Below are 20387 nucleotides of genomic sequence, written 5' to 3'. Positions count from 1 at the left end.
GCCTTCACAGTAGCAGTCATAATGAAACCCCTGGGAACGGCTCCATTGATTCCCAGACTGTTTCTACCTGCCTTTGAATTTCAAGGCCTGTGTTTGGCCTGCGTGGTGAGAATAGACTGGCATTACAGCATTATATTAAGACACTTTATCATATTTATCCACAGGCAGGCTTTATATGCAGTGAGGTCCAAAAGTATTGGGACAGTGACACATTTATTTTTGTTTTTGCTCTGTACTCCAGCACTTTGGATTTGAAATTATACAATGACTATGAGGTTAAAGTGCAGACTGTTAGATTTATTTTGATGCTATTTTTTTGTATGTACTCCCCCCATTTTAGGGCACCAAAAGTATTTGGACAGATTCACTTATGTGTATTAAAGTATTCAAAAGTTTAGTATTTGGTCGCATATTCCTAGCACGCAATGATTACATCAAGCTTGTGACTCCACACATTTTTTGGAGGCATTTGCAGCTTATTTTGATTGTGTTTTAGATTATTTTGTACCCAATAGAAATGAAGGACAAATAATGTATTGTGTTATTTTGGAGTCACTTTTATTGTCAATAAGAATTGAATATGTTTCTAAACACTCCCACATTAATGTGGATGCTACCATGATTACGGATAATCATGAATATATTGTGAATAATGATGAATGAGAAAGTTACAGAGGCATATATATCAACAAGCTTGATGTAATCATTGCGTGCTAGGAATATATGACGAAATACTAAACGTTTGGCTACATTAATACATATATAAGTGAATTTGTCCAAATACTTTTGGTTCCCTACAATGGAGGGACTATGTACAAAAAATTCTGTCATTTCTAAACGGTTCACCCGATATGAATGAAAATACCTTCAAATTAAAGCTGCCAGACTGCACTTTAACTCCATAGTCATTGTATTACCAAAAGTGCTAGAGTACAGAGCCAAATCATCAAACAATGTGTCACTGTCTAAATACTTTTGGACCTCACTGTATGTCACCTTGTGTATGCACTGGAATCATACTTGGCTGCGTATTGTCAGGATGTGACATTTTAGTCTCAGCGAGCTGGCATGACCAGATGCAAAATCCATACTTCATTTATTTTATAAGCAACTGCTGGGAAGAAACAGCAGCATTGGTATAAACAAAGGTGATGAATCCGTAGAGGCAGTCACAGAAAAATGGAACCCATTTTAAAAGTGCCAGGAAGTGTGCAACAAAAACTTCTAGCCTACAGCACTGTATTAATGCAATATGTGGTTACCAGGTTACCCTCCAGGATGCCCTACCGAAAAGTGCCAAATATGAGGCTGTTTGCAACCCAGAGCCTGGTCAGACTATCTACAGAAGACAGAAGGTTGATTGAGAGACACATAAATAGAGCGAAATAGGGACTACTTGTTCCCCTAGTTCACCCTGTTTTTGTTTAGAGGTATTTATGCACGTGCGCGCACACACACACACACACACACACACACACACACACACACACACACACACACACACACACACACACACACACACACACACACACACACACACACACACACACAGCCACCTGTCAACGGGAATAAACAGTTGGTTTAAAGCGTGTAGTGCCTCTCAGAGCTTAGAGCCAGTGTTGGGAACAGATCCATCAGCAGCCAGAGAGATGCCTCCCCTCCCTGAAGGGGTGTGAGTGATGCTGCCGGACACACATTTCCCCTGTTCCCTCCTTCACGTACCCTTTGAGATAAGCATCTCCAAGCATAGATCTGAGCGGAAGGCAGGGCCGCCGAGCCAGCGGTGACAGGATAAGGGGATTTACGTCTGATACAGCATATTAATCTGACTCCCATCAATCTGCTATCCCTTTAAAAAAGGGCCTGAGCCTTTCTTACTTTTATATCAACTGTCACAAAAGACGTTGGTTTCTGTTTGGGAAATGTTGGCCATGCATTAGGCGGTCATTTGTTTGCTGAGGGAGAGAGGATGGAGTGCTAATTTTGCTCATTATTTGTGTCCTGGAGCTCTGCAGCCCTACCTGTCACATCCTTTATCTGGCTTCTACATCTATCAGCCGCCTGGGCCACTTTGCCTTGAATGCAGCATCAACACTTTGCTCCTGCAGCAAGACAGATAATGAAGTCAGCATGGCCATGCCAATATGTTTGCTCTCTGTAAGCATCTCTGGTGGACAGCGGGAGAGGGACACAAATGAGGGTGAGGTGGAGGGAAAGGGAAAGGGAGAGAGAGCGATAGTGTCCAGAAAGGACTCAGTTGGGGCATGATAATGGTCATGCTATTGTTAGCAGAATATGGGATGTTTGCATAGAGATCATTGGTTGATAATTAATCTGAGTTCAGTGTGTTGGAGTGTGTTTGTCTGCAAACAGTAACAGTATTTGGTCTACAGCTGCAGTAGAAACAGTATGTGAGACTAACAATCATCATATAACAGCCAATAAAACTAGAATACTTGGAATTGACATGTAAAACACCCATTGGATACTGTAGTTTAGGTATTTCCGGATTCATACTAGTAGTGGTCAATGAAGTTTTCACAGTGTAGTACACTGTAAAAACATGATGTGACAATTAACCCACAAATCCTGCCTGGTCTTTTAATATAAAACGTTTTGATTTCACAGGATGGGAACACTTTATTTGGATAGTGCATCTGTAGATGTTCTACAGACTATTAGTAACATTTCAACTGACTATCTACTAACCCTAACCCTAGCTCTAACCCTAACCTTAACCCTTATCCTAACCCTAAACTTATTGCAACCCTTACCCTAACTAACCCTTATTCTACACCTAACCCTAATTGTAACCTTAGCAATGCAGTTGCTTATCAACAGATAGTACGACCATCTGTAGAGCATCTACAGATGGAAAATTAGGACTATCCAAATAAAGTGTGACCCTCAGGACTGCCATTGATTTAGGTGTCACTTCAAAGACAGTGGACGAGAGCTGTATTTAGCTCAGACCCACAACTGAACAAGAAAAAGATCATAATTCTTATGACACATTCTCATACTTAAAAAATATATATACATATATTATTTCACCTTTATTTACCCAGGTAGGCCAGTTGAGAACAAGTTCTCATTTACAACTGCGTCAGGGCCAAGATAAAGCAAAGCACTGCGACAAAAACAACACAGAGTTACACAAACAAACATACATTAAATTACACAATAGAAAAATCTATGTACAGTGTGTGCAAATGTAGAAGAGTAGGGAGGTAAGGCAATAAATAGGCCATGAGATGAAATAATTGCAATTTAGCATTAACACTGGAGTGATAGATGTGCAGATGATGATGTTCAAGTAGAGATACTGGGGTGCAAAAGAGCAAGAGGATAAAAAGAAATATGTCGATGAGGTAGTTGGGTGTGCTATTTACAGATTGGCTGTGTACAGGTACAGTGATCGGTAAGCTGCTCTGACAGCTGATGCGTAAAGTTAGAGAGGGAGATATAAGACTCCAGCTTCAGTTATTTTTGCAATTTGTTCCAGTCATTGGCAGCAGAGGACTGGAAGGAAAGGCGACCCAAGGAAGTGTTGGCTTTGGGGATGACCAGTGAAATATACCTGCTGGAGCGCATGCTACGGGTGAGTGTTGCTATGGTGACCAGTGAGCTGAGATAAGGTGGAGCTTTAACTAGCAAAGACTTGTAGATGACCTGGAGCCAGTGGGTTTGGCGACGAATATGTAGTGAGGGCCAGCCAACGAGAGCATACAGGTTGCAGTGGTGGGTAGTATATGGGGCTTTGGTGACAAAACGGATGGCACTGTGATAGACTACATCCAGTTTGTTGAGTAGAGTGTTGGAGGCTATTTTGTAAATGACATCGTCGAGGTAAAGAATCGGTAGGATAGTCAGTTTCATGAGGGTATGTTTGGCAGCATGAGTGAAGGAGGCTTTGTTGCAAAATAGGAAGCCGATTCTAGATTTAATTTTGGATTAGAGATGCTTAATGTGAGTCTGGAAGGAGAGTTTACAGTCTAACCAGACACCTAGGTATTTGTAGTTGTCCACATATTCTAAGTCAGAACTGTCCAGAGTAGTGATGCTAGTCGGGCAGGCGGTTGCGGGCAACAATCGGTTGAAGAGCATGCATTTAGTTTTACTTGCATTTAAAAGCAGTTGGAGGCCACGGAAGGAGTGTTGTATGGCATTGAAGCTCATTTTGAGTTTTTTTAACACAGTGTCCAAAGAAGGGCCTGATGTATACAGAATGGTGTCGTCTGCATAGAGGTGGATCAAAGAATCACCAGCAGCAAGAGCGACATCATCGATATATCGAGAGAAAAGAGTCGGCCTGAGAATTGAACCCTGTGGCACCCCCATAGAGACTGCCAGAGGTCCGGACAACAGGCCCTCCGATTTGACACACTGAACTATCAGAAAAGTAGTTGGTGACGTGTGGCAGCTGCAATCAACCAGCTGCATCCCCTACCAGCCCTCACTGACCTGCTTCTCCCAGCATCCCTTACCAGCCCTCACTCACCTGCTTCTCTCAGCATCCCCTACCAGCGCTCACTCACCGGCTTCTCTCAGCATCCCCTACCAGCGCTCACTGACCTGTTTTTCTCCGCCTCCCCTACCAACGCTCACTCACCTGCTTCTCTCAGCATCCCCTACTAGCCCTCACTCACCTGCTTCTCTCAGCATCCTCTACCAGCCCTCACTCACCTGCTTCTCTTCCCATCCCCCTACCAGCCCTCACCCACCTGCTTCTCTCAGCATCCCCTACCAGCCCTCACTCACCTGCTTCTCTCCGCATCTCCTACCAGCCCTCACTCACCTGCTTCTCTCCGCATCCCCTACCGTCGCTCACTCACATGCTTCTCTCAGCATCCCCTACCAGCCCTCACCCACCTGCTTCTCTCAGCATCCCCTACCAGCCCTCACTCACCTGCTTCTCTCCGCATCTCCTACCAGCCCTCACTCACCTGCTTCTCTCCGCATCCCCTACCGTCGCTCACTCACATGCTTCTCTCAGCATCCCCTACCAGCCCTCACTCACCTGCTTCTCTCAGCATCCCCTACCAGCCTTCACTTCACCTGCTTCTCTCAGTCTGCGCATCTATTCCTCCATCAGTTTTTTAAATATAATTTGTCCATGATGGTGAGCGGGGATGCAGACCCTGATGAGTCTTCTGTTGTTAGATTTGTACATTTGTTACAATGTTGATACATTGTATAATTTCATTGCCTGTTATAACCAAGAGCAGAGGCCAGTCTGAGTAGACTTTGCAAGGCCACTGTCATGCAGCCACTGAGTGTCAGAGAGGGAAAATGGAGCAGGAGCACGACATGCATGCTTGCAGCTTTACAGCAAAGAAAAAGGCTTCTCTCTAGCCTAAAAGGTAAAAAATATATGACACATATTGGAGATCAGAGTTTGTGAGCAGAGCTGAGCTGGAGTGGAGCGAGGAGAAGAGAGTGCCAAATTTGACTGAAGCATAGAGCGAGTTTCCCAAAGGCTGGAACGTCGATCTTTTCACCTTCTCCAATTTCACTCCAGTACTGCTCCAGTAGTGCTCACTTCACGAGCTCAGGGCATGCCGGGCCCAGCATGCATTTGTAGGCTACGTGTGTGCTGCTATAGCCCCTTGCTTTAGCTACTGTCATGGAGTTTGCGAAATATTTTCAGAAAGAAACTGATGACACACATAGATGAGGAGCACCAAGAGCAAGAGAGGGACTGCTGTTGCTTGCTGTTTGGGGTTTTAGGCTGGGTTTCTGTACAGCACTTTGAGATATCAGCTGATGTAAGAAGGGCTATATAAATACATTTGATTTGATTTGATTTGCGATGTTGTACTGTCCACAACTAAATAATCATTGTGGAATCTCAAAAGACATGGATCCAGAATGCATGATGGGGTACTACGTGTACATGCTAACAGAAAGGAATGAGGTGGGTAGAGTGTCATTGTAGCAAAGTGTTTGTAAACAAAAAATCAGATCTCTTAAAAGTTTTTGTTCTATTTATACAGTAGACTATCATTGATTTTGGCCCAATAGGCCTGACATATTACCTCTTTCAAGGAGCTTTTCATTTTGATAGGGTTATTTTGCATAAAAACCTTTAGGCCTACCTATAGAACAATTAGAAAACAACTCTGCATCGCTGCCAAGCCTGGCAAGAGTGGCCTCGAACGGTGTTTAGCATCCCCAGTGGCTCTGAAAGCACGGAGAGGGTATTGACCACTGCTGACCTGCTCTCTAAGCATCATCTCATGAAGCCACAGACTGGCCAAACTCGTGTTTCTAAAAGTGAATTCAAGGGCACTATAGCCTAATAATGCATTTTTTGTTTCATTAAAAAAAAATCTAAAGAAGTCACAGCTTACATGCCCAATTTATAGACTATAATGATTTAATACAACGGAATTTTGTTTAACTGCTGAGAACTTAATGTTCCCTCCAGCCTAGTGTGTCGCACTCGCAAATGCTTCACAATGTATTTCTTTGTAGGCTATAGCCTTGAAATGATAGACTAATAATATAGCCTAAATCATTCATTTTTGTTCCTTCTGCTGACCTATTTAGTGTTTATATGCGTTTTAATATGGCATGTAGTCTATTTGAAATGACGAGCGCTTCTTAAGTTACCTATTCATGTTGTTTATTAAAATACTTTAATTAAAATCATATGGTTTGGTTTCAATACTTCAAAACCAAATGGTAGGTCCAGGTAGTCACAAAAATAGATGGGTGTTGGTAAAATGGTGATTTTAATGAATGGAGCTAATTTGGAGCAGCAGTTCCTTTTCCTGTGAGTGGGGAGCGGTTTTTAGTGTAGCCGTTGGAAAGGACGTGAAGTGCCACGAGCGGGATTTCCAACCTCCCAACTCCTCTCACTTAATGTATTTAATTTTTTATTTCTATCAGGATTCAGGCGCATTTTATAAAATTTCACAAAACATGTTGCGGGCCGTTTTAAAACAAATCCTGGTTTGATTTGTTTTGATTTGGTTGGATAACAAACAAACGTTGTCCAGTCATGCTACCTAGCTAGCTAACAAACTGGTAACTTGACACTACAGTAGGTGTATGAAAATTTGATTGGCACAGGAAGAAAGGAAAAGGGTCTGCTACTGACTAGATGTGCTTCAAAGATAGGATTCATATAGGCCCAATGCAAGCCTAAACTATATCAAAAATCGATTTATTTCTGGAGCTCCTTAAATTCTGTTTGGTGCCTAATGTTTTAAAACTTGGGAGCAGTGTGTGTACATGCGTGTTTGTGGGAGAGAGAGAGTAGTGTGTGTGCTTATGAGAGAGAGGGAGTCAGAGAGATCGTGTTTAGGGAGGGAGGGGAAGTTTGTGTCTGGGTTAACTGAAGATTAAAGAAGGTTTTATGCAGTGTTTTCCTCTTACTGCCACATTGACATGCAGATCATTATGCACGTATATTCCTTCCTCCTATTCCTCCAGTCAAATCACTGGCAGGCCTTTGCAAATATGAGCAAATAAGCCATGCTATGCAGTGTTCTATTATACACTGAACAGTGTGAAGTTAAATTCAATGTGTTGTATTGAATAGAAGTGTGAATTTCAGTGACAGGTTTTTGCGTAGCACATGCACAGAACGTTTAGAAAACGAGAACAAGTGTCTGGGGAACGCGGCGAACAGGACGCTTGGTCACTGATTTCCCCCCCTTTCTTGTGATACTTGGCCGGGTATCGTATCATTAGTAAAATGTTGGTATTGTGACAACCAGAGCACGTGAGCGGAGTTGAGCGGTTGGAAATCCCGCTCATCGCTTGCACACCACCCCAGTGCTCCATTTCCTTTCCAACTGCTCTCCTAAAAATCATCTCAAAAGGAATAACAACTGCAGCTCCAGATTCGCTCCATTCATTAAAATCACAATTTAACCAACACCCATCTAGTTTTGTGCCTACCTGGAGCTACCAATTGGTTTGTAAGTATTGAAACCAAACCATATGGATTTGGATGAAAATAATTTGAATAGACATGAAATGGTGAATGGAAGAAGTGAACATCCTTTCAAATAGGCTACATGTCATATTAAACAGCATATAAACACTCTAAATAGGTCAGGAGCCAGAGCCACTGGGGATGCTAAATACCCTTTTCGGCTACTTTTGCCAGTCTGGGCAGAGATTCAGAGTTGTTTCTTTTTTTATGTATATATATATATATATATATATATATATATATATATATATATATATATATATATATATATATGTGCAGTACTAGTCAAAAGTTTGGACACACCTTGTCAATCGAGGGTTTTTCTTTATTTTAACTATTTTCTACATTGTCGAATAATAGTGAAGACAACACATGGAATCATGTAGTAACCAAAAAAGTGTTAAACCAATCAAAATATATTTCATTTGAGATTCTTCAAAGTAGCCACCCGTTGCCTTAATGACAGCTTTGCATACTCTTGGCATTCCCTCAACCAGCTTCATGAGATAGTCACCTGGAATACATTTCAATTAACAGGTGTGCCTTGTTAATTTGTGGAATGTCTTTCCTTCTTAATGCGTTTGAGCCAATCAGTTGTGTTGTGACAAGGTAGGGGTGGTATACAGAAGATAGCCCTATTTGGTAAAAGACAAAGTCCATATTATGGCAAGAACAGCTCAACTAAGCAAAGAGAAACGACAGTCCATCATTACTTTAAGACATATGAAGGTCAGTCAATTAGGAACATTTCAAGAACTTTTAAAGTTTCTTCAAGTGCAGTCGCAAAAACCATCAAGCGCTATGATGAAACTTGCTCTCATGAGGACTGCTACAGCCGCGTCCTGAGAGCATGCGCAGACCAGCTGGCTGGTGTGTTTACGGACATATTCAATCAATCCTTATCCCAGTCTGCTGTTCCCACATGCTTCAAGAGGGCCACCATTGTTCCTGTTCCCAAGAAAGACCTCACTTCCGTAGCACTCACTTCCGTCATCATGAAGTGCTTTGAGAGACAAGTCAAGGACCATATCACCTCCACCCTACCTGACACCCTAGACCCACTCCAATTTGCTTACCACCCCAATAGGTCCACAGACGACACAATCGCAATCACACTGCACACTGCCCTAACCCATCTGGACAAGAGGAATACCTATGTAAGAATGCTGTTCATCGACTACAGCTCAGCATTTAACACCATAGTACCCTCCAACCTCGTCATTAAGCTCGAGACCCTGGGTCTCAACCCCGCCCTGTGCAACTGGGTCCTGGACTTCCTGACGGGCCGCCCCCAGGTGGTGAGGATAGGTAACAACATCTCCACCCCGCTGATCCTCAACACTGGGGCCTCACAAGGGTGTGTTCTCAGCCCTCTCCTGTACTCCCTGTTCACCCATGACTGCGTGGCCATCCACGCCTCCAACTCAATCATCAAGTTTGCAGACGACACTACAGTGGTAGGCTTGATTACCAACAACGATGAGACGGCCTACAGGGAGGAGGTGAGGGCCCTCGGAGTGTGGTGTCAGGAAAATAACCTCAAACTCAATGTCAACAAAACAAAGGAGAGGATCGTGGACTTCAGGAAACAGCAGAGGGAGCAGCCCCCTATCCAGATCGACGGGACATTAGTGGAGAAGGTGGAAAGTTTTAAGTTCCTTGGCGTACACATCACGGACAAACTGAAATGGTCCACCCACACAGACAGCGCGGTGAAGAAGGCGCAGCAGCGCCTCTTCAACCTCAGGAGGCTGAAGAAATGTGGCTTGTCACCAAAAACACTCACAAACTTTTACAGATGCACAATCGAGAGCATTCTGTCAGGCTGTATCACCGCCTGGTACGGCAACTGCTCCGCCCACAACCGTAAGGCTCTCCAGAGGGTAGTGAGGTCTGCACAACGCATCACCGGGGGAAAACTACCTGCCCTCCAGGACACCTACACCACCCGATGTCACAGGAAGGCCAAAAAGATCATCAAGGACATTAACCACACGAGCCACTGCCTTTTCACCACGCTATCATCCAGAAGGCGAGGTCAGTACAGGTGCATCAAAGCGGGGACCGAGAGACTGAAAAACAGCTTCTATCTCAAGGCCAACAGACTGTTAAACAGCCATCACTAACATTGAGTGGCTGCTGCCAACATACTGACTCATCTCTAGCCACTTTAATAATGAAAACTGGATGTAATAAATGTATCACTAGCCACTTTAAACAATGCCACTTTATATAATGTTTACATATACTACATTACTCATCTCATATGTTTATGCTGTACTCTATAGCATCTACTGCATCTTGCCTATGCTGTTCGGCCATCGCTCATTCATATATTTTTATGTACATATTCTTATTCATTCCTTTACACTTGTGTGTATAAGGTAGTTGTTGTGGAATTGTTAGGTTAGATTACTTGTTAGATATTACTACATGGTTGGAACTAGAAGCACAAGCAATTCGCTACACTCACTTTAACATCTGCTAACCATGTGTATGTGACAAATAAAATGTGATTTGATTTAGAAAGAAAGACCCAGAGTTACCTATGCTGCAGAGGATACGTTCATTAGAGTTACCAGCCTCAGAAATTGCAGCCCAAATAAATGCTTCACAGAGTTCAAGTAACAGACACATCTCAACATCAACTGCTCAGAGGAGACTGCGTGAATCAGGCCTTCATGGTCGAATTGCTGCAAAGAAACCGCTACTAAAGGACACCAATAAGAAGAAGAGACTTTCTTGTTCCAAAAAACACGAGTAATGGACATTAGACCGGTGGAAATCTGTCCTTTGGTCTGATGAGTCCAAATGTAAGATTTTTGGTGTCTTTGTGAAATGCAGAGTAGGTGAACGGATGATCTCTGCATGTGTGGTTTCCACTGTGAAGCATGGAGGAGGTGTGATGGTGTGGGGGTCCTTTGCTGGTGACACTGTCAGTGATTTATTTAGAGTTCAAGGCACACCTAACCAGCATTCTGAAGCGATACGCCATCCCACCTGGTTTGCGCTTAGTGGGAGTATCATTTGTTTTTCAACAGGACAATGACCCAACACACCTCCAGGGTGTGTAAGGGCTATTTGACAAAGAAGGATAGTGATGGAGTGCTGCATCAGATGACCTGGCCTCCACAATCACCCAACCTCAACCCAATTGATATGATTTGGGATGAGTTGGACCGCAGAGTGAAGGATATACAGCCAACAAGTGCTCAGCATGTGGGAACTCCTTCAAGACTGTTGGAAAAGCATTCCAGACGAAGCTGGTTGAGAGAATGCCAAGAGTGTGCAAAGCTGCCATCAAGGCAAAGGGTAGCTACTTTGAAGAATCTCAAATATAAAATATATTTCGATTTGTTTAATACTTTTTTGTTACTACATGATTTCATATGTGTTATTTCATAGTTGTGATGTCTTCACTATTATTCTACAATGTAGAATATAGTAAAAAATAAAGAAAAACACTTGAGTGAGTAGGTGTGTCCAAACCTTTGACTGGTACTGTTGGTAGGTTTTTAGGCAAAATAACCCTATCAAAACGGAAAGCTCCTTGAATGTGGGAATTTGCCAAGCCTATTGGGACAACATCAATTATGGCCCATTGTATAGATAATAGAACGAAAATGAACGAAACGTTTAAGAGATCAAAGGTTTTATTTATAAATACTTTGCTACAATGAAACACTTAGTTATCTACCCACCTTTTTCCTTTCTTTTAGCATGTGCACGAAGTAAGTACACATTCATGCTTTTGGGATATGCAGATTCCACAATGATTCTTTAGTTGTGGACACTACATCACCACACTCCCTCTCTTGCTCTTGGTCCTCATCTTTGTTAGTCACCTTGATTTTGTCACCTGTGTGTTTTATCAGTTTCTTTATGAAAATATTTAGCGAACTCCATGACAATAGCTAAAGAAAGGGGCTATAGCAGCACACAAATAGTCGACAAATACATGCTGGGGGAGCATGCCCTGAGCTTGTTAAGCACTACTGGAGCGAAATTGGAACAGTCAAATAGGGAACATGCCGCTCCTCTCCAGGTATGCTATGCTGATATACTATACTTGTGACAATTTCAAAAAGACTATTGCAAAAGACTGCTAATATGGTAAATGTGTGTAAAATGTAGTAATGGAGCATACAAAATACATAAATATGGTACTTTTGTTGCAATAGTTAGTGAGTGCCTTTATATTCCAGTCTAGAATATATGCATAAGGAAAGTATTCAGACCCTTTGACTTTTTTCATATTTTGTTACGTTACAGCCTTATTCTAAAATGGATTAACGTTTTTTTTCCCTTCATCAAAAACAGGTTTTTAGAAATTGTTGCAAATGTATAATAAAATAGAAAAAAAAATGAAATATCACATTTACACACATCGCAAGTATTCAGACCCTTTAGTCATTCCTTTTGTCACGGATTCCCCCGGTACTGCTGCTCATTCCGTGCACCAGTTCCGGAGGTCTACGTCACCAGCCTCTAGGCGTCACTGAACTGTCTCATTACGCACACCTGGTTCCCATTCCCCCCTGATTAGTAATTGTAAATATGTGCCCTCTGTTCACCACTGTCTTGTCGGTATTTGTTTCCATGTCCGTTGGTCTTGTGAGTACCTGTGCTTTGTTGTTTCGGCTTTCATGCTGCGCGTATTGTGCACTCGTTATTATGGGTCTCGTCCCGTGTAGTATTGTGCAATTGTTATTACGGGTCTCGTCCCATGCATTGTTTACGGGTCTCATCCTGTGCATTGTTATTACGGGTCTCGTCCTGTGTATTTATTCGAGATTTAACCTCGCTCTTTTGTTTGGGTTACATCCCTGTTTTTTTGTATACGTGTTTGTTTTGGGCTTTGTCCCCGTGCCTTTTCATGGCATGTTGTATTTTGGGTGGAGTATTAAAACCCCCTATTACGTATTCCTGCACCTGTCTCCAATCATTTATACAACATGACAACTTTGTTGAAGCACCTTTGGCAGCGATTACAGCCTCGAGTCATCTTGGGTATGATGCTACAAGCTCGGCACACCTGTATTTGAGGAGTTTCTCTCATTTTTTCGCTGCAGATCCTCTCAAGCTCTGTCAGGTTGGATGGGGAGCATCGCTGCACAGATATTTTTGTGTCTCTTCAGAGATGTTCGATCGAGTTCAAGTCTGGGCTTTGGCTGGGTCACTCAAGCACATTCAGAGACTTGTCCCTGAAGCCACTCATGCATTGTCTTGGCTGTGTGCTTAGGGTCGTTGTCCGGTTGGAATGTGAACCTTGCCCCAGAGGTCTTGAGCGCTCTGGAGTAGGTTTTCATCAAGGATCTCTTTCGACCTCATGGCTTGGTTTTTGCTCTGACGTGCGCTGTCAACTGTGGGACCTTATATAGACAGGTGTGTGCCTTTCCAAATCATGTCCAATCAATTTAATTGATCACAGCTGGACTCCAAGCAAGTTGTAGAAACATCTCAAGGATGATCAATGGAAATAGGATGCACCTGAGCTCAATTTCGAGTCTCATAGCAAAGGATCTGAATACTTATTTAATACATTTGCAAAAAAATTCTTAAAACATGTTTTCGCTTTCTCATTATGGGATATTGTGCATAAATTAAAAACATATTTAATCAATTTTAGAATAAGGCTGTAACTGAACCAAATGTTGAAAAAGTCAAGGGGTCTGAATACCTTCTGGAATGCACTGTATATCCCTTTTGAAGCCTGCACCCAAATACTTGATTACAAACTATAGAGCTGAGCATGCCAATACTTAAAGTTAGTGAGTGCCAATAAAGTGACTAAGGATGCTCCATATGGGAGGAAATGATAAACACACTGAGACTAACCACACTGAGACACATCTGATTCTGCTCCCAGGAGTTTGACCTGAACACATAAAGCTGTGTTTAAAAGACTTCGTAGCTCAGTAGTATGTCAGACACTAATTAGTCCTGTTCATTTATCTAGACCTGGTCACTGGAAACGAGGTTAGGAGTCTGAAAGCTACATTTTAAAATGCCTTTTTCAATGGCCTGGAAATACTAGATGTACCTAATTAAGAGCTTAGTGGCGAGGAGCGCACAGCAGGCAGAGGTTCTGCATATGGGGCTGCTACACACACTGCTGTAGACTGCTGCTGCACAAATGGGATGTGAAAAGTGTCTTGCTGAGACCTGTCACCAAGTAGTGTCACTTTGAGCCAAGATACTGTATAACGCCCTGCTAAATGAAAAGAAAGAAGACATTTTCACAAGGGAGTACAGGGAAACAACACACACACACACACACACACACACACACACACACACACACACACACACACACACACACACACACACACACACACACACACACACACACACACACACACACACACACACACACACACACACACACACACACACACACACACACACACACACACACACACTCTCGTGTGCACACACACACGCTCGCACAAACAGCTATAAAAGACAGAGGAACAGGGAGAGATGTAAAAGGATTGCAGTTTGAAGACCCCATGCAGTCGAAGACATACATTTAAACTGTTCCACAGTGAAAAAGTAATAGTGCTGCATTGGATAGCAGCTGTTTTACGGGTTCCTGACCAATTCTTCGATTTTGTGGGTTTTCTTTTGCGCTGATCTTAACTTTTTTTGGTGCATAATGTTTCCGCCATTGTTTCCTATGCCTGAAAGAACAGCGATCACTAACCTTGACGGAGGTGCAGGACATACATACCCTGGGCCAGGCCCTAATCCCAGAGACACGGAAAAGATAAAGGCGGTGTAAGAGAGGCCAACGTGCGGGCACCTACGTCAGTGAGTACATGCCTCTACCCTCCGTTCTATTGGCAAACGTAAAATCACTGGAGAAAAAACTGAACGAGCTCCGTTCGAGACTATCCTATCAATGGGACCTGAAAGCCGTAATATCCTGAACAAGGACATGGATAATATACACTACCGTTCAAAAGTTTGGGATCACTTAGACATTTCCTTGTATTTGAAAGAAAAGTAAAAAATAATTTCCATTAAAATAACTTCAAATTGATCAGAATTACAGGGTAGTTGTAAATGACTATTGTAGCTGGAAACGGAATATCTATATAGGCGTACAGAGGCCCATTATCAGCAACCATCACTCCTGTGTTCCAATGGCACATTGTGTTAGCTAATCCAAGTTTATAATTTTAAAAGGCTAATTGATCATTAGAAAACCCTTTTGCAATTATGTTAGCACAGCTGAAAACTGTTGTTCTAATTAAAGAAGCAATAAAACTGGCCTTCTTTAGACTAGTTGAGTATCTGGATCAGCATCATCATTTGTGGGTTCAATTACAGGCTCAAAATGGCCAGAAACCAAGACCTTTCTTCTGAAACTCGTCAGTCTATTCTTGTTCTGAGAAATGAAGGCTATTTCATGCGAGAAATTGCCAAGAAACTGAAGATCTCGTACAACGCTGTGTACTACTCCCTTCACAGAACAGCGCAAACTGTCTCTAACCAGAATAGAAAGAGGAGTGAGAGGCCCCGGTGCACAACAGAGCAAGAGGACAAGTACATTAGAGTGTCTAGTTTGAGAAACAGATGCCTCACAAGTCCTCAACTGCCAGCTTCTTTAAATAGTACCCGCAAAACACCAGTTCTCAATGTCAACAGTGAAGAGGCAACTCCTAGATGCTGGCCTTCTAGGCAGAGTTGCAAAGAAAAAGCCATGTTTCAGACTGGCCAATAAAAATAAAATATTAAGATGGGCAAAAGGACACAGACACTGGACAGAGGAAATCTTCTTTAATCAGCACAACAGTTTTCAGCTGTGCAAGTGTCTTTACTGACATTTTCAACCTCTCCCTGACCCAGTCTGTAATACCTACATGTTTCAACCAAACCACCATAGTCCCTGTGCCCAAGAACGCCAAAGTAACCTGTCTAAATGACAATAGCCCCGTAGCATTCACATCTGTAGCCATGAAATGCTTTGAAAGGCTGGTCATGGCTCACATCAACACCATCATCCCAAACACCCTGGACCCACTCCAATTCGCATACCGCCCCAACAGATCCACAAATGATGCAACCTCTATTGCACTCCACACTGCCCTTTCCCACCTGGACAAGTGGAGCACCTATGTGAAAATGTTGTTCATTGACTACAGCTCAGTGTTCAACACCATAGTGCCCTCCAAACTCATCACTAAGCTAAGGACCCTGGGACTGATCACCTCCCTCTGCAACTGGACTTCCTGACGGGCCGCCCCCAGGTGGTAAGGGTAGTCAACAACACATCCGCCACACTGACCCTCAACACGAGGGCCCCTCAGGGGTGCATGCCTAGTCCCCTCCTGTATTGCCTGCTCAAACACGACTGCATGGCACGACTAATTAAGTTTGCTGATGACACAATGGTGGTAGGCTTTACCACCGAACATGATGAGACAGCATATAGGGAGGAGGTCAGAGACCAGGCAGTGTTGTGCTAGGACAGCAACCTCTCCCTCAACGTCAGCAAGACAAAGGATCTGATCATGGGCCGAGCATGCCCATTCACATCTATGGTGCTGTAGTGGAGCAGGTTAAGACCTTCAAGTTTATCAGTGTCCACATCACTAAGGATCTATCATAGTCCACAAACACCAAGACAGTCTTCATGAGGGCACGACAATGCCTCTTCCCCCTCAGGAAGCTGAAAAGATTTGTCATGAGCCCTCAGATCCTCAAAAAGTTATACAGCTGTGCCATTGAGAGCATCTTGACTGGCTGCATCACCTCTTGGTATGGCAACTGCTTGGCATTAGACCGCAAGGCGCTGCAGAGGGTAGCGCCTACCTCATTGGGGCCAAATTCCTGATACCTGGCAATATCAGGTGAAGGCCCTAAATCCAGCCACCCAAGTCATAGACTGTTCTCTCTGCTACCGCACGTCAAGCGGTACCGATGCAAGTCTGGAACCAACAGGACCCTGAACAGCTTCTACCCACAAGCCATACGTCTGCTAAACAGTTAGCTATATATTTAGCCAAATGGCTATCCGGACTATTTGCATTGACCCTTTTTGCACAATTTTTTTTGACTCATCACATACGCTGCTGCTTCTATTTTAGTCCTTGACAACACAGACGCTCGTTGGCGTGCGCGAGCAGTGTGGGTGCAATAATTGAATAACATGTATGTCTAAATTTATTTTGCAATGCTCGCGCACACGATGCAAGCGGTGTAGTCAGCCTGTTAGTCTACACCTGTTGTTTACGAAGCATGTGATTGATACAATTTTATTTTATTTGAATTAGGTTGCAGACTGAAAGGAATATAATATAGGATGCCTCATCCTCCATTTCAGTTATGCCAATTATGCAATTGTCCCTCACACCCCCAATCTTTTCTTGAAAATATACCATTTGAATATTAATTTGTCAGCAGAAATTTTCATTCTAACATCTCTCTCAAATTGTAGATGAGTATTGCGTACTGGTACTGTTTAAACTTTTAAAGGTATTTGTCTTGTGTTCTACAATATATACCCATTGTACTCTATGATTAAAGTAAACACCTTGAGGCTTAGTAGCTTGTACTGCCTGTACTTGGCAAATCCAGCCTCACCCACTGTTTCCAGCATTAAATTCATTGTCATAGCCTATTAAAAATATGCATGTCAGTTGCTTTGCCAAACCTTAACAAATGACAAAGAGGGGTTATTTGCTTCCCTGAATACCCTCTACACGTCACAGAGCTTTATGACAGAAATCAATCAGAGGGCAATCGTTCACACACCTCCACCGAATCGCTGATGTGTTGATACGGTTGGAAAGCGGCCTGAAGATGGATGGGCGGATGGGGAGACAGAGGGGAGGCAGATGTGTGGCGTGCAGAGCAGCACGGGTAGGCGAGGTGGTGGTGGATTGGATTGATCAAGACACTTAGTGCCAAGCAAGGAGGAGAGCTGTGTGACGGTGGGGGAAGAGGAGGGTGGCTGTCTGAAGAGGGGAGGCAGCTCCCTTTTGTGGGTTCTGATAACTGAGGCTGTGGAGGTCCCCTCTGAGAACTGAGATTAATGGCTCCGGGCTTAGGGATTTTAGCGGGGAGGAGAGGAAGGGAACGTGTGGACTGGGGAAGGACAAACACAGCCTCAGAGCAAGTGCCAGTGACAACATAGGAGATCACATAAACCAGTTCCTACCACAGCCTCCATCCCCACAGTCCCACAGCTCTGGACCCAGCATGGGTCTGAACATAGAATTATGGAGGGGGGGGGGTATTGACACAGAGAGAGACTCTGGCCCACAAGCCTTCCACCCACCCCCAGGGCATACAGTATAGGCTAGGCACAGCCAATCTACAGGTCCTCTCCTGCTATGTATTTGTGCAGATTGAAGTCCCGGTTCATGACTGATGTGTCCACTGTGGATCTGACTACAGCACAGTATCACGCGTTGCCTACTAAATCATGTTGGTAAGTTTATACAGTACATCAGTGTGTCGAGGACACCCCTGTTGACTGTAGAGCTATTAAACAGTGACAGATTAACAGGGAGAATGGGAAAATATGCTATGTACAGAAATGGATGTGAAGTTCAAATGATTTCCCCCACAATTAGCTGTGGATAATGGATTGCAGGTTGTGTTGTCAGATATAATAATAACTCCACACTACATCCTATTGTAGCCCTCAGGGCAAGCTATTGCAAATAAATAAATGATCAGTTCCAGTGGTTTCTCAATTGAATAGAGCAGTCAGAGTCCGAGTCACTAATATGCTTTCTACTAAACTCCTGGGACTGGACGTGAATGGTGTAACGAGCGGAAACATCTGGGAATGTTATGATTCTGTCTTTATCTTTAAGTGTAGATTAAGTATAGATCATTATCACACAAAAGACTGTAATATTTCTCAGGTTGTCACTCATTACCATTGTAAACACTCATCATAGACATACGTGTGATATTTACAGATGTGAACGTGGAGTATGTAGAACCATGCGATGTGTCTTAAGTATAAGGTGTAGAAGCTATCTGTCAACGTCAGGGTATTTACCTGACAGATAGGAGGGAAATAATAGCAGTACAGATCCAAACTACTGTCCCCACAACCAAGTCTAATACGCACCATCAACACTGCTTTGGAGTATCCTGTTCATTTTATTTGGACCAAAAAATTGCCTAGTGACAGATTTAGCCGTTCTGTAGAGTCAGGGCCCAATTTTCAGAACAGCAATTATTTTATGAGGCAGCAGCTCATCAATCAAAGGTCCCTTTTCATGCCGAGTGACACAAATGAATTCTGTTTCCTTCCCTGGTACATAAACACAGAAGATGGACCCCGTCCCCCATGTCAGTTGTTGGCCCAGTATTCACAGTCCTCCACTGAGTAGGGAAAGTTGTATTGGGACGGTAGTGGTAATTAGAGGCTGCGTCCCAAATGACACCGTATTCCCTTTAGAGTGCACTATTGGGAGGCAGCCACAGATTTCCTGGGTAGCTGGTGGAGTGGCTCTGACTGAGTTTGCTCCATTTATGTCACAATCTTTGATGGCAGGCTGATTTCACAGCGGTAGTACTTGACTGTGTGCCGCACTGTGTGCAGCAAAGATGACACTGAGTGTTGGAAAACGACATCAGAGCTCCACTGAAATCTGACTGTTAATGCAAATAATATTATATTTATATGACTATATTTACTATATACTGTAGATTTGTACCCTACTTTGCATGATTGATGGTGGGTCTTGTCTAAATTCAAGGGTATAGAGAGAATACATATAGGGAGGATAAATAGATTTTTGCAATGCTAATAAGTAAATCAATTTAGCCCACTGTAGAGTTATAGATTAAAACAAACAATCTAAATTGGATATTTGTAAGTACATACTATTTATTGATGTAAAATGTTGTGCTTTACATAAAAGGAAACTGTAGCATTGAACTTCATGAAAAGAAAATGTGTGCAAAGCAAACGTGTTTCAAGAGGCAATGCCTTCTTGCTAAATGGGAAATAAATTCATAGGCAATAGATCCCTCTTTATTAAATGATTTAACAAGTAACCATGAAAAATAAATAAGCCTACGTTTACAGCTCTATGAGATGTGATTTCTCAATGCATTCTTGTCCTTGGCCCTAAACGCTACAGCTGAGAATGCTGTTCTACTGCAACCAGCTTATGCATAGCAATTTGTTACATAACATAATTTTCCTTGAGAAGAAAGAAACATTTTACAGTTTAAGCACACACAAAGTTGCATGTTAACAATAGCCAAATGTCAAAGGAAGTTTACAAAGCACTGTTCAGTCTGGGGCTGGTGAATGTGCTGTCTGGTTCAAACACATCAGAGGATTCAAGCAACACAGTTCATAGACCTTCCAACCCATCTATTGTGACTGCAACTTCACTCTTTTGTGTCAGAGAGTACTTTACTTGTTTTGTGGTGTGTATTTGTTTAAACATGGAGAAAT

At 42.9% G+C, this 20387-nt stretch overlaps 1 protein-coding gene across 1 annotated transcript in view; it reads left to right on the top strand.

Annotated features, from left to right (window-relative positions):
• LOC106567489 (BTB/POZ domain-containing protein KCTD16) overlaps positions 1-20387 on the top strand; it is a 77240-nt gene that overhangs the window by 49661 nt on the left and 7192 nt on the right. The gene's annotated exons all lie outside the window — the stretch shown is intronic.

This window comes from Salmo salar, chromosome 13 (assembly GCF_965601325.2).
Source record: "Salmo salar chromosome 13, fSalSal1, whole genome shotgun sequence".
Lineage (NCBI taxonomy): Eukaryota > Metazoa > Chordata > Actinopteri > Salmoniformes > Salmonidae > Salmo > Salmo salar.
Note: the sequence above shows the minus strand (reverse complement) of the source record. Positions and strands in the feature narration are given on the sequence as shown.